At 33.9% G+C, this 15540-nt stretch overlaps 1 long non-coding RNA gene across 1 annotated transcript in view; it reads right to left on the bottom strand.

Annotated features, from left to right (window-relative positions):
- LOC117285590 overlaps positions 1 to 15540 on the bottom strand; it is a 39823-nt gene extending 24283 nt beyond the window's left edge. Inside the window, exons 1-2 of the long non-coding RNA XR_004516659.1 lie at positions 15437 to 15540; positions 11118 to 11295 (exon numbers count right to left, since the gene is read on the bottom strand). This is a non-coding gene — a long non-coding RNA (uncharacterized LOC117285590). The remainder of the gene's footprint in view (positions 1 to 11117; positions 11296 to 15436) is intronic.

Genomic DNA, 15540 nt, shown 5'->3' with positions numbered 1-15540 from the left:
TTCATCAATCCTCAACAAAGATATTATACCATGAGTCCAATTTGGTAGTGTCAGGTCAGTGACAGATATCTAAAATAGTAGTTTAGAATAGCACCAGGTCCTCAGGCTGCTGATTTAGCTCAGTAGTTCCACTGCCTGCCTCAGAAGTGCAAGGGCCTGAGTTTGAACCCAGTAACAGAAACAAAAACAAAACCAACCAACAAACAAAAAGAATACCATCAGTTTCTAATGGAGTTATTAATATTAGACAATACAGTGGAATTTTCATAGTGCTTAATGCTTTCAATTGAACACGAAGTCATTCATTTTTGTGTATTAACCATAACTTTCCATTCTTATTTTTAAATTTAATATTAGATGTCAATAGTAGTAAAAGTAAATTATATATGCATATATGTGTGTGTATATATATATATTTCATTTTATATTTGAAAAGTGATACTTGAGCTACACATGTAAGAAAAAGTAAAACTGCAAAAATAGCTCAGAAAAAGTATATTTTTGTACCTACCATTCTTTAGAGAACAACAACAAAAAAGTAGATATATCTGGCTGACATCTACAAATAAAAAGCATTAAATGACCCAATGAAAAATAAAGTAAATCAGAGGTTGACTGCAGGTTAAAATGAAATAGCTTTTTCCTTGCAGTATTTATTTTTTTCTTTTTTGTAGATCATTACATATTCAATATTTTTGTTTGTACTAGCTCCTTTTTATCCTCCTATTAAAGGTTGACTGCAGGTTAAAATGAAATAGCTTTTTCCTTGCAGTATTTACTTTTTTTTTTTTGTAGATCATTACATATTCAATATTTTTGTTTGTACTAGCTCCTTTTTATCCTCCTATTGTTTCATCTTTGTGCTGTTAATAAGCCCCCAAAATGTCACGTTTGTAAGTTAGTCATAACTTATTCAGCTCTCCTTACCAAGAGTTTTCTATCCTTAGAATACAACACATAATCTAATATAATATCAACTGGTTTATATTGTTCATAGACCTATATTTCCTACTCTAAGCGGTTGGACTGTTCAGTTGAGCTGTGTTAACTCCATTTTACTATAACGAGTACTCAAGACAGTCAATTATCAGGTGAAATGGGTTATTTTGGCTCACAGTTCTGGAGGACCTTGTTCATAACTGTTTGGGGTTGTTGCTTTTGGCCCACGATGGGGCTTCATGCTATAGATGAAGCATGAGGCAGAACAAAATTGAATTTATCATTACAGAGAAAGAGAGCAAGGGGGAGAGAGAGAGAGAGAGAGAGAGAGAGAGAGGCCTCAGTCCCACAATCTTCTTAGAGTGGAAACTCCCAATGAACTAAAGGTCTCTCGCTGGCCCCTATTTTTTAAATGTTCCACCAATTCCAATTAGTGTCACCCTGGAGACCAATATCGTTAATATTTAGGTCTTTGGGGAAGAGTCAAAATACAAACTACAGCATGAGTGGCCTGAACTTCTAGGTTCAATATCCATGAAGTGTCAGGAGAGGACAGTAATTCAACAAATATTTATTCCACACCTGAGAAAATACTCGTGAATAAACCAGGAAGAAAAGCTTCACTCTCTAGAACATCTGCACTCTAATAGGACGATGTAAATAATTATCGATAACTGTAGTATAGTTTATATTGTATGTTAAAAAGTCAAAAAGTCCAGGTAAAAAAGATCACTGGTTCTGGAGTAGTATAATATAAAAAGGATGACACCGGAATGAAGTTACAACATAATAATAAAAGTAGAATTACAAATACCTGGAAGAAAGACCATTTTAGAAAAAGAACATAGTTGGTTCCCAATATAGGCACTATGAGCTATAATTACAGACAAATGCAGAGCCACTATAGATTATTTTAAATTTTCTTTGTTTTCAGAAATGAATCTTTATTGTTTTGAGCCACTAAAACTCTTACATCATTAGAGAAGCTAGCACTTTTTTGTACCAGGGATCAAATTCGTGTCCTTGCTTTTATGAGGCAGGCAATGGAACCACTGAATTACATCCCTGGACCAAAGCTAGCATTTTTAACCCTGAGTAATACATTTGTCACATTAAGTTTGCAATAAAAGAAGATATTTTATCCACTTTTTCAAATTTATTATCCTGATTGTCCATACTACTGCCTAAATGTCAAGCTATCTTCTGCCATCTTTGTTACTATTTCCCTTTCAACTTAGCTTCCAGCAAAGCTTTGGAGGATAAACAAAAGGTAGCCAAGTTCTTTGCCAGAATATAATAAAAATGATCTCCAGTCAAATTCCCACCAAATCCCTCATTTTTCTTTGAAAGCATATGAGCCTGGCCGTTACTGTCTCTGTTCCTACCAGCATTGCGAGTTTGACAGTGAAGTCCCATTTTCAATGTTCTATGCTTTCTCCAGTCTGCTTCTAGAAATTTTTCAAAACTCCTCCCAAAAGCCATCTCAAAGGCTTTTGAACAAAATTGCCTTATGCAATCATAGCACTAAATCTACCTTGCAGAACAAATTTACAGGGTTGGTCATCTTTCTATAATTCTAATGAAATACCTGAGATGAGCAATGTGAAAGGAGGAAATAATAGTATCAGTGATTTCGTTCCATATCAGGATGGCTCTTCAGCTTTATCACCTGTGGTGAGGCGGAACATCAACATGAGGTGCAAGGTGGAATACACCTGACTTCATCACTGTAGCTAGAAGGCTGAGATAACGGGTTCTCAGCATCTTGTTCAAGGATACTGAGTCACATAATTTCCTTTCAATAAATTCAATATATAAAGTCTCACCACCTCCCAATAACATTATCAGCTAGGCATCAAACCTTCAACCCATTGTCTTTCCACAGGACCTGAGAAACAAATTCATTCAAAACAAAAACACACGTATTGCCCACTCTCCGTGAGAGAAAAGAGCTTAATTTTAGAGGACACCTTGCTCCTACCTTGAATATGTGAGACTAGCTTTACATTTGTGTAAGAAAATTAGTCAAGTCAGATGGCCTGACACTCCCTCCCGGTTCTGCTCTTAAAATCTCTTCTGCCAAATGTTTTAACTGAAGTCAATTCTGACTTACTTTTTCTCTCCTCTGTTTTAAGAGCTTGAGTATAGTCTTCTTTACCCAGTGAATATTATCTAGTGTAAATTCTGCTGTGACATTGCTTAATGCCATCTTATTTTATAACATGATATTTTCAGTTTCATGAAGGAGCTTTAGGATGGAAAGTACCGATGAATATTGATCTGAAACCAACTACTAAATTAGATACTCTTCTCTTTTGTTTTCCTCAAAATGTCCTTAAGTAAGTATCCACACATGCTTTACCTCTAGAACTAGGCACGATAGTTTAAAAAGGTTAAACGAATGAGAAATTTTTTGCTCAGTATGACTAGACTATAACAATTGTGTTCATTTTAATACTCTTCTGATTTAATGCATAATTGTTGACATTTGCTATGAATATAGAGTAAATATGGTGGAATAAAATCAATAATAGCAGCTTAGAAAATTATTTTCTATTGATGAGATTCTGCTCTTGGGATAAGGCCTAGCTCACAATTTGAAACTTTATAGTAACATGCAAACAGTTCACAATTACTATAATTTAGAATTTAACTCACATTCAAATTGGAATGGGTGGAAAAATAAAATCTCTGTAGGAAATTGTTCTCACTGTATGTGTTTTGAAGCATCTTTTGAAATGTAAAATCAGCATTGCTATTCTACTCACAGCAAAGTACTTTCCAAAATGTCATATTAAACTCATTACGGGGAGAATGACAAGGCTCTCTAATGTGATTGTTCTTTCCTCCATAATAAAGGCAAAAATTGCAAGTGCTTGTGAGCTTAAAATAAGATGTGATTGGAGTTAGATGAATTAGTTCTAATGAATATGCATTTCAGATGGTTATGTTTAAAAATATATATGTGTGAATTTGCTTATCTTCATTTTAACCTATATTTAGCAAACTAATTTTTTTTTTCTTTTGAATATCCTCTCGATAGCGAAGTTGCTACAGTTACACTTTTTGAAAAGGCTGGCACACGAAATAAGTTGAAATTTTTAAACCTCTTACTAGTCTTTATTATTTGCTTTTGTCATACTTGTAATTTATCAAACTCATAATTTCTATCATGCTTACATCATCCCTTCCTTTGTCTGGTTCTTATTTCCTTGGTTTGAGTTTATAACATAATGGTAAGACTTCCATTTGCTTTCAATAGTTGATTGAAAAGCAAATCAAGTATATAAAAAAGATTATATATTTTTGTAGTAAATCATAATGAACTATTTTAATGGATAGTAGCTATCATCTGTCAGTTGTATCTAGAATGGTTATGCTTCAGATACAATGATTTTCTTATCATAACAGATTTTGTTTTTGTTGTGCATGAAGAGATTTAGGCAAATGATATAAAATGTTTTGAGGCTGGAATAATATTTGAAGAAAATAAAAAAGAATTTTAGTCTAGAAAATTAGATTTATTTTATTTAATACTACTCAATCATATATGAAAGAATTTATAGCTGCAATTACCCCATATCAAAAATATATCATATTAATGAGTTCAAAGGTAATCTACACCGTGAAATGCTTTATCTTTAATAAGAAAAGAAATGGTGAGCTATGATATATTTTATTGACTCTGAAAAAATATACAGTTACATAAGTAAAATATTTTTTCAATGGAAGGGAAACAAGGTGGAGACTATGGGAACGAAGGGAAATAAGTTTTTAAAAAGAATCAAATAGAACGTGGAAGGAGAACTGTTTCAAAGGGAAGGGGATAAAGAATTGGAACAGGGAGGAATGCGCAGCGAGAGATGGAAAAAGAATTACAATTTATTATATCCACGTAGCAACTCCCCATGGTAAATACACTTGTTATACGCTCCAAACATGTACTGATAGACATTCATAATAAAGAATGAGACATTTTGGAAAAACAATTATCTGTGTTCACTGTAAAACACACAAAATATGTTGAGCAGTGTTTTCAACATTTCTATAGAATAATAGAAAAGATACAAAAGAAGCACAAGGCTAATGATATAAAAATGTCAAGGAATCATTTGGGAGATACGTATACCTCAATAAGGCTACACTTGCTATTTTCCAGTAAGTTCGCAACTTTGATCCTTTATCTGAAAACACGGCCTAATTTGGATTTCTTTTAGATCTATAAAAATTCAGTATTTTCCTAAATATAAAGAAAACTGTCTAGGTCTTTTCAATTAATGTCTAGGTTACTGTATCTCTTCCCTCTGCTGTCATTTCTCTAATGTGTGTTATTCAAAATCACGCATCTTTTTATTGTAAACTGTCATCATCTCCGTGAAAATAATCTTTTTTCCTATTTCCAACTTCAGATAATAATTATCTGAAAATATTCTTATAATTTTCGTAAAACCAAGAAATTATAGTTACTCTCTCTTTTAGCATTTGTAATTATCTAAATATATTTAATGCCATTATAGCTGAGAGGAGCACTTATAATGTCAATCTTTTCAGATATCAGTGCCTTCGATTTTTTGGCATTAAAAATGTCAAATGTATTGTTTGTAATATTTGTATTATTTTAATGTATTATCATAAAATGTATTATTTACAATAACATCTACATGCTTATTATTTTAAACGTTCAATGAATAGATAAAGCAGAGTTAAAAAAAGTAGAGTCAAAATTTGCAGTGGCTACAAAATGAGCTGTTTATGTTCAAGACTGTGATATTTGTGGTTTTTAACATGACTTTAAAAATACTTAGTAATATTTCTATTAGACTTTACTTTCCTACGCTATCACAAAAGTGATCATTTGTCATACTATTTTTAATTTTCTCATCCAGGAATTAAAACTACTTTGATTTGTAAATTTTCTGAGAGGATTTGTGATAAATTATGATACTGGTTATGATTAAAATATGGTATTTATTATGATTTTATTGATGGCAGCACGAGCTCAAAGTAAACCTGGTGATTAGACACACAAGTACTTCCAATAATACAATATATTAATATTTTAAATCTCTCATGGCAAGACTGTTATTTTTATTTTGATATTTTTCAAATTTAATACATTATGTACATTTGTTTGCCTAGTGTAAAATAGCTACATACGAATTATGAACATCTATTAAGACATTTTTCTGCTAGGTGCTATGCTAAGCACTTAATATGCATGGTAGTGATTAATTTTCAATGTTCAAAGTTCTCTACTGTTAAATTTAAGAATATATTCTGCTCTATTTTACAAATAGAGAAATGAATTTGCAATCAGACCAGTTTATACACCTGTTATATATGTATATCTGATAAACTCCGCAATTCAAAATATGGTGGACAGTTATAACTTGAATTTTTTCATTTTGTTAATTTGCCAAATAAATGATTGTAAAATTTTAGTAAATATGAAACAATTGCAAATTAAAACATAATGTGAAAAATGCATAACAGGGTGGATGTGTATGATGAATTATGTTAGTAAATATTCCTTTATTATATTTTATGTTGGTGATTGTAATGGTAGACAAAAGTGAAGGATCATCACGTTGAACTCACTTTCAGTGTTCCTTATTATGAGGCAATAGAAGCTTTCATGAGAATTTAATGAGAAACACAGAGAAAAATAAATATAAACTATTTTGAAAGCAAATAGTTGAATGTAGGATAAAGGAAACATAAAATGTAGCTGTGGGAGGTGATGTAGGAAGGGTCATTATTTGATTGTTGAACATTTGAGCAGAGGCCTGAATAGAAAGAAGATGCAAAGTCGTTTATATTTACAGTGAGCAGTGCGGGCACAGGGCAAGGACTGTGTAGGAAAAGAGGACATAGGCACTGTCCTCAAGGAATCACACAAAGAGCATGAGCTGGTGCCCATCAGACAGAGGGGCATGGGAAGGATTATTTCCTACCCATTGAGAGGGGTGGTTGGAGAACAGTGCAGAGAAGTCAAACATACTAAGAAGGGTACATGCCTTTCTGACAAAAGTATATGAGAAGTCTTTGGAAGAAACTGAGTCAGGAGTGACATGATCTGTCACACTTAATAATATAATTTGTCTACTGTGTGAATCATCTAGTTAGGGCAGCATTGTGATAGCAGAGGAACTGTTTTAAGGAAGTTTGAGTGAGAGGTGTGGCTGACTTCGAATGGGTTAGGGATAAGTGTTCAGTTTCCCCATATGTATGATAGAGATAGCTGAGACCACACACAAGTACAACGATGTGTAAAAGAAAGAGGTGGATAGTGAGTGATTTCAAGATCTGGGCCTGAGAATTTGAAATCATTGAATTTGGTGCCAATTTTCAATTTTTTTAAAAGGGTCACACTATGTATTTTAGGCTAGCTTTGAACTCAAACTGGCCTTGAACTAACAAGGGCCTTCCTGTCTCAGCCCCTGAGTGCTGGTATTATAGGCATGCACCACTATGTCTAGCCATTTCCAAGACATAGATCAAAATCCACAGGAAAAATACTGCCACAGTCACTGGATGAATAAAGTCAAAGTGTTTATATGTACGGTAAAAAACTTTCAGTCAAAAATGAGGAAATTATATCATTTGAGAAAATATGGATGGATCTGTAGAATATTATGCTAAGTGAAACAAGCGAGACTGAAAGATACTGCATGGTGTCAGTTATATGTGGAGACAACAACCGTCAAATTCACGGAAGCAGAAATCTGAATGGTAGTTACCGCAGGCTGGAGGGGAAAGCAAAATAAGAAGATATTGACTGAAAGGTTTGAAAATTACAATTACATAGGAAGAAAAGGTTCTGGAGGTCATTACATAGAAGGGTGATGGACATTAATTAAAATGTATTGCATTGTCAAAAATTGCTGAGAGTATACTTAAAATATTTTAGCACATTGAAAAATGCGTGAAACAATATCAATGTGAATTTGATTTGTTCATCTCACACTATATATATAGGTATATATACATATACGTGTATGTATATATATATACCTATATATATATATATTGTGTGTGTGTATTCTTATACATTATCAGTATGAGCAATCTATGGCAATTTTTAAATACAAGAATTTAAATTGGAACTCATTACAATAAGGTTTAAAAACTTTCCATGGTGACAGGGACTCTTTGCTCACTATTACAGTCTTAGTCTTTTTAAGTCCTTTTTCTTTCTTTTCATTAAAATTAAATATATCAAACCCTTTGGCTTTTCAGTTCAACAGCATCTTTCTCTAGAACTATATATTACCAGTATTTTTCCTGTGGATTTTGAAATATGTTTTAGACAAAACCATAAATATATATTGATAGTATTTTGTACAATATAATAAAAGTGTCATTGTTTTCTTTACTTAAATCCAAATATTACCTCATAAATTGCCAAAGTTTGCTGCTTTTTTGACATGCTTACTGATCTTTACTTTTGTCTAACTGGTCTAAAATTAGGGAAGTTCCATCTAATTAAAATTTATTAACTCCTACTTCACTTTTATGTCATTTTTAAAGGTAAAAATTGATATATCATTAAATATGTTTGGTGTTCATTCAAAATAGTATTTTTCTGTTGGCACAGATAAAAACACAACTGAAATTGAGTCATTGTTTCATGTGTAACACCATCATACCTAATCTCAAAGGGTCATTCATGACAGGACAGATAAAAAAATCAAAGTTGGCACTGAAAGAACATTCAACAGTCAATGTACAAATGATACCATAACAAATTAAAAAATATCTACAGAGCAAAAGAAACACCTAAAAACATACAGAGACATCTTACAGAAGGGGAAAATATGGAAAATATTGCCAGCTAGTCCTCAGACAGGGCACTAATATAGAGAAAATATGAAGAACTGAAAAACTGATTATTCTGTACAGAGTAAATAGCAATGGGGAAGGAAGTTTGTGCTAAGTTCCTAAATACTACTCAGCTGTCTTCTGTTCCAGTTACAGGGGTGTTTATTGGAACAAACTGAAAGCATAATAGCCATTGTTCCTGATCACAAGCAAGTTCAAGAGTTTAAGAAGAATCCATATGACCTCTATTAGGTAAAACTTAGTTCCCTGCAAATACAGCACATAAGTAGATTTTGAATCTTTCTGATAAAATCAAAATTTTCTATTATTCTAATACAGAGTGAACAGGTAGTAGAGAGATAAAGTTTTAAAAATTTGAACTCTATTAATTTTGGGGGGGGCAAAAGTAATCCACAGCTTCTGGTTTGAGGAATGAAGAACTAAATATAATCACATTAAAAATTAATGATCATAACTAGGAGTGAGAAATATAAAAAGAAAATTTTAACTTGACACAAATGCTAATGATTTGTATTTCTAAAAACTTACAAAAGCAGTCCAGAAGATCCTAGCTGCTTTCTTAGACTCTCTTAACAGTTTCATGTTAATGGAAGATCTAGATTTTTGGTTTATTGCATTTCAACTTCAATCCAGTTGTGTTCCTCCTGTGCAATCCTGCCTATAGCTGGTGGAATGCCACAATTAATATAACTAACAGCAAGCATTAAGTAAGCCTTTACTATGTATATGCACTTTATATGCTTAATCTCATTTAATTTAATCACCACATCAACACTATTTCAATAGGACTGCACCGCTTGTAAACTGAAGAAGTGTTATATCATCTGAGAGACGTTTGCTCTTCAAATCTCTTTCCAACCGTATCTCCCGGTGTTAGATAGTTTTATGTCAGAAAGAAGCCAGTGAGTCTTCTGGAGAAAACAGTATGAGAACTGATACAAATTGTGCCCGCTTCTTTTATGAAGCTGCTACACTTTTAAAATTTAATACCTTTAAAATTACGTTATTTAACTTTAGCATTTTAGGGAATATTTTGGCTAGTTGTCCAAAATGTGTCCTCAAAAACATTCTTCATGTGTTTTATAGATGAACAATATGTCTGGATATAAATGCAGCCTAGTAATGGTCCCGACATACAACTGAATTTTTCTGTAATCATAATGCAAACTGCATATTCACAATTATATAAGAAGTCACTTTCATAGTGAACAAATAGTGGAGGCCGTAGGTGCTATGACAGTGTTGAAGTCAGTGATGCACTTTTAACAAACTGTTGAGAGATCCCCCCACAGACAAAAAAAAAAAAAAAGTCAATCATATTCCTGGAACCAACCAGAAGATTATCATCAAGTCTGGCAGGATATGCATCACAGGCAGTCATTTTCAAAGCACAATCAATTAGAAATGAATTGTGTGTAATCACTGGGACACATACATTACAGATAAGCTACTAATATTTTGAGAGCCTCCTGGACAAAAAGTTTAAAGTTACTTCCTCTAGTTATCTGATTATTATAAAGCACAGGAAGCTAGAATATGAAGGCAGAGAAATTCAACTATGTTATTGACTGATTAATAAGGTATCTAATTTTGGTTGTATTTATTAGTTTGATTGGTATGACAATACATTTCCAAATGTTTTTAAGGAAATAGGATCTACAAACACAAGAAAGAACAAATATATTTTCAAATTTTATAAACCTATTCAAAAATTTTAAATTGGCATAAAAATTAAAATATATAAAACTAGAAAAGAATATACAACATTTAAATTTATTCACCCATCTACAGCCAACAGATTTTCAACAATGATGAAAATAACACAAATTAGAGAAAATACCTTCAGTAAATGATGCTGGATAAATCGAATGACCAGATGCAAAAGAATAAAGCTAGAACCCAATCTTTCACCATATATAAAAATGAACTACAGATGGATAACAGACTTACATATAGAAACTGAAACTCTACAACAATTAGAAGGAAACATAAGGGAAATACTTCAAGATATTGGACAGGGCACAGTTTTGCGAGATATGACTCCAAAAGGACAGAGACACAAATACAGTTACTTCTCAAAGTTAATGAAAATCACCTGTAAAGTAAAAACTTATGTGATAGATGAAAGCACCTGTAAAATATTCATTTCAAGAGGTGTTAATTTAAAATATACATAAACAACTGAAAAGCTCAATAACAAATACAGAAAATTTTAATTTAAAAGGAGCAAAAAATTTAACAGAAATTTAGCAAAATAAGACACACAAATTTTTGCAGGCATTTGGAAATATTCTCCGAATCACTAATTTTCAAGAGTATAAAAATCAAAATCTCACCGTAGTAGAGATGGTTAATGTCAGGAAAGAGTGTCACGGGGGATGTGAGGAAAGGGAGGCCTCACACAGCGCTGGTTGTGATGTTTTCAGTTACCGTGGTCACCACAGTCCCACGTACATTCATTCCCCTTGGTTTACGGCAACGAAAGTAGAAAACAAGCTCCAGGTCTCATTATTCCTAGGAAAAAACAAAAACAAAAACAAAAAACCTTTTATCCAATACCTCAGTTTTTCAGGATGCCGTCTGAAGCATTTGCTGCAGGGTTACTTTTTGCACTGCTGAAGAAAGTTGCAGGCAGAGGCTGGAGCCTGCCCGAGACCTATTCTCGTTGAGTTTATTGGTACATTTTAGGTACACAGTGCAGTTAATTCATCATGGGGATGCTGTACCTTTACATCACAGGTCTCGGTTCTCATTTTTTCCCCATACCCCTGCCCTGCCTTCACCCCCTCCTCTCTTCCCTATTTGCAAAGACTTTGTTTCCATTTCTTCATTTTCTCGTATTTTTTCTTTTCCTTCTCTTACCCTTCCCACTCCCCCTATATCTTTATGTTTTATACATTTTTAAACATACATAAAATGCAGTCTCACTATTTCATCAACGTAATCATAATGTGTCCTCTCATCCTGACGTTTTTCTGTAAGTACTCTGCTAATTCTGAAACCTGCTGTCTCAAGGTGATAAAGTAGACTTCACTTTCTAGATGGCTTTTTGACAATTGAGAAACTGGTTAAGAAAAACCTCTTGCACAAAGTAAAACTCAATTTGAAATTAAGCTTGAGGAATACTCAAACTGTAGAACTTAGTAATTATTTTTAGCTTTTTGAAATATTAACAATATTTAAAGTTATTTTAATTGATTTTACATGAATTTTGTCTTAAGTGTTTGGTCTTTGTGTTTATTATCCTATGTTATTTACATAATATTTAAGGAAAAGTTAATCCATTGGCCTACTTTGAAAGCCACCTATGATTAATATATTTTTAATGTGTGTTGTTGAGACTTACTCTTAGGGTAGAAGGATGACAAATACTTATAGTAAATACTTACCTCGTATTCTAATCTCATATTTGCTTTTGTTTCTGAACTTTTTTCTCCAAATGTCTCTTCTACTGGACTGTTTCATTATTACATCAAAAATTGAAATTTCTCTAATGTTATAAATTGGAGCAGTTTCAAGCCTTTGCTTTTATGTACCCTAGCAAAATTTCTTATGTTCTTTAATTCAAATTTATATTTTAGGGCCAGGGATTTAGCTCAGTGGTCCTGCCGCCTGCATTGCAAGCACAAAGACCTGAGTTCAATCTCCGGTACCAAAAAATATATGTATATATATTTTAACTGATACCTAAAAATATTGCACATGTTAATGGGGCAATATGCAATGTTTCATTACTTGTATACATTGTATAATGTTAACATTAAAGATGCCTATCTCTTCAAATATTTGCTGTTTGATTTAGAGGAAATGTTCAACATTCCTTATTCTACCTTTTTGAAATATTTAATGTTACCTATATCCACCCTAATATGAAATGGCAAAAAAGAGCTTCTCATTTTTGCTAATTATAACTTAGTACCCACTGACCACTGTCTTCACTTTGCCGTCCCCCTACTCCTCACAGTCTCTGTAAACCACATTGTGTTTATGTTGTGTTAGACCAATCTTCCGTATTCTGATGTATTATTTGAGATCGTGTCATTGTTGCATTTGTGACTTATTTTACGTAATACAATTTCTTCCAGGTTGATCTATGATGCCACAAATGATTCAAATAGGAGTTTGCTTTCTATCTCAGGGCTCTTTTTCTCATTTTCATTGAGCAGTTTATCTTTTTTCACAGTCTCTTTTCAGGACACTTCTTCTCTTCACTCATATAACGTGAGTATTCTCATCTGAACTCTTGCCCCACTTACAGTCTACATACTGCTAAGTTACTCATTTGGATCCCTCTGCACTGGTTAGGGTCCTCTAGAAAAATAAACTTAATGGAACATGTTATGGGATACTGTATCGATATGCTAGGGGTTTGTTCGTACATTTACAGGATCAGCAACAGTGGGAACGGTTACAATGGCCATTTGAATGGTGAACAGAAAGGATCTAGTAGCTACTAAGTTCAAGAGGTTGGAAGCCTCAGAGGAAGAAGAATCAAAAATCCAGTGCTAGTCTGAGACTGAAGGCGTCCCTGTAGAGTTACTGAAATGAATCTGTGTTGAACGACTGAATAAACTACAGTTGGTTGTTTTAGGCACTTTTCTCATGGCTACCACACAATACCCATCACTCACAAATTAAAGACAGATTTATTTTGTCTTATAGTTTCAGTGTACTTATTCCTTGTCATCTGATTCCAAGGCAGAAATAGCGTGGTAGAAGCGCCATGAAGAGGAAGACTGCTCATTCCATGGCAACCAGAAAGCAGAGAGCAAAGGGAGGAGACAGGGACGAGAACACAGCCTTCGAGGTCCTGACCCAGTGACCCACCACCCACCAGGCCCCGCCTCCTAACAGCAAAGCAGCTACAGTGTCCCAATTATCGAATCACCTCCCCAAAGCCCCACACTGAACATGTGAGGATTTGGGGGGACGTTTTCAATCTGAACCATGGCAGATATCCACAGCGGTGGCGGGAGCAAAGAGCACACTCACTGAAGCAGAATGGGCCTTGATAAGGGTGGGCCAAATCTCATCTGGGCTTCAAGCTGATTGGATCATGCCTGACGCTCAGGATACAACGTGTCATCTCATCGAGTGGGTGTATTTCTCTGAAAACACCCCACGGACGTGCCTAGCATACCCAGAAATGTGCCTCACTAATCCTCTTGAGATCTCTAAATCTAGGCAGGGACAATCATGATTCTTGATTACACTCGCAACCAACAGATCTCCTTCTCTCGGATTTTACAAAAGTAGCTCAATTTGGTGTTTTGAAACAGTGTTTCATCTTTTCCTCCCAGAATTCTTTCTCTTCTATCCATTACTATTCCATGAAAGACAAATTCTGCCCTTTCCTTGACCTTACATTTTCAAATATGTGTTACTGTCAAGTGACTATTAGAACTATGTTTTCTACTTTATTGGATCTGTAATCTTTACTTCTCTTGCATGATTATCACCAAATAGTTCAGCAGTGCCTTTCAATCAGGTCACATTACTGTTATATGATCTCTACAGTAGCTCCACATACTCTGGTACTTCCTTATTTCTTTTTTTTTTTTTCTATGCAGTACAGTAGGTGAACTTTCAAAATGCCTCCCCCAATTCAAATTTCTGGTTTCATAAAATAATTCTTGTGTTTTTATTTCTCTAATTTCATCTCCTTTCATTTCTCTGAGTTATCCTCTAATGTCCACCTTAATTTTAAAGCCATTCCTTATAGCTAAGACATTTACAGTCATTTCCTCTTCTTGAAATACATTTCTACAATTTCTACAGATCTAGACTCTGCTAAATAGAACATAACGTCTAAAGAGCAAACAATTGGTATCAATGAATCTGAGTTCAAATCTAAACTCTGTGATTCATACTATAAAGTGATTTAGAAATGCAACCAAGACTGTGTATTTTTTAAAAATGAGGATAAAAAAGGAAAGGTGAAGGAAAAAGGAATTGAGACGTTTTCTGTACCCAGACCAATTCCCCATAATGAATGTAATCATTATGCATTGCCAGCATTTACTGATAAAATTCTCCTTTAAAAATTAAAAGGTTATTGTGGTGTCTATAGCAAGAATCAAGTATCATAATACATGTCAATCTCTAAGCAAAGTGCCATGCTCAGAGGTCAGGACACAAGAATCAAAGTTTGGTGGGTCATAAGGGCACACACCTGAAATCCTAGCATTGGGGATGTAAAGCATATGATGGAGTCTTCGAAGGCAGTCTCCAGTACATAAATTCAAGCAGGTCTGGACTAGGTAGTGAGATCCTGTCTCAAAAAACTAAACTCAGGTGAACAAAGAGGAGGAAAAAAGGATGAAGAAAAGAAAGAATCGGATCCAACAAGGTTCAATGCCTACAATGCAAGAGTAAATATGCACTCTTCATGCACATCAGTTTTAAAATTACAGCTGGCATTTGAACAATTATCATGATGTTGTTAATTCAGTAATAACAGTACAATAACAATACAGTAAGACAACTTTCTCTGCTCAAACCTCTCCCATAATATTCAGCTTTTTTTTTCAGTACTAAAGATTGAACTGGGAGATTTTACAAAAAGCGCCATCCCCAGCCTGCCTCCCCACCTTTGGTTTCTTCCATTTTTTTCTTTTCCATATGCATGCGCGTATGTACGTCTGTATTTACTTACAGGGTCAGGCTAAGTAGCTAGGTTGCCAGACGATTCAAACTTGCACTCTTCCTGTCTCACCCTCCTAAGCAGTTATGATTATAGGGATGTGCCAACTTGCTCAG

This window comes from Fukomys damarensis, unplaced genomic scaffold, assembly GCF_012274545.1.
Source record: "Fukomys damarensis isolate Sample0158 unplaced genomic scaffold, DMR_v1.0_HiC HiC_scaffold_11, whole genome shotgun sequence".
Taxonomy (NCBI): domain Eukaryota; kingdom Metazoa; phylum Chordata; class Mammalia; order Rodentia; family Bathyergidae; genus Fukomys; species Fukomys damarensis.
Note: the sequence above shows the minus strand (reverse complement) of the source record. Positions and strands in the feature narration are given on the sequence as shown.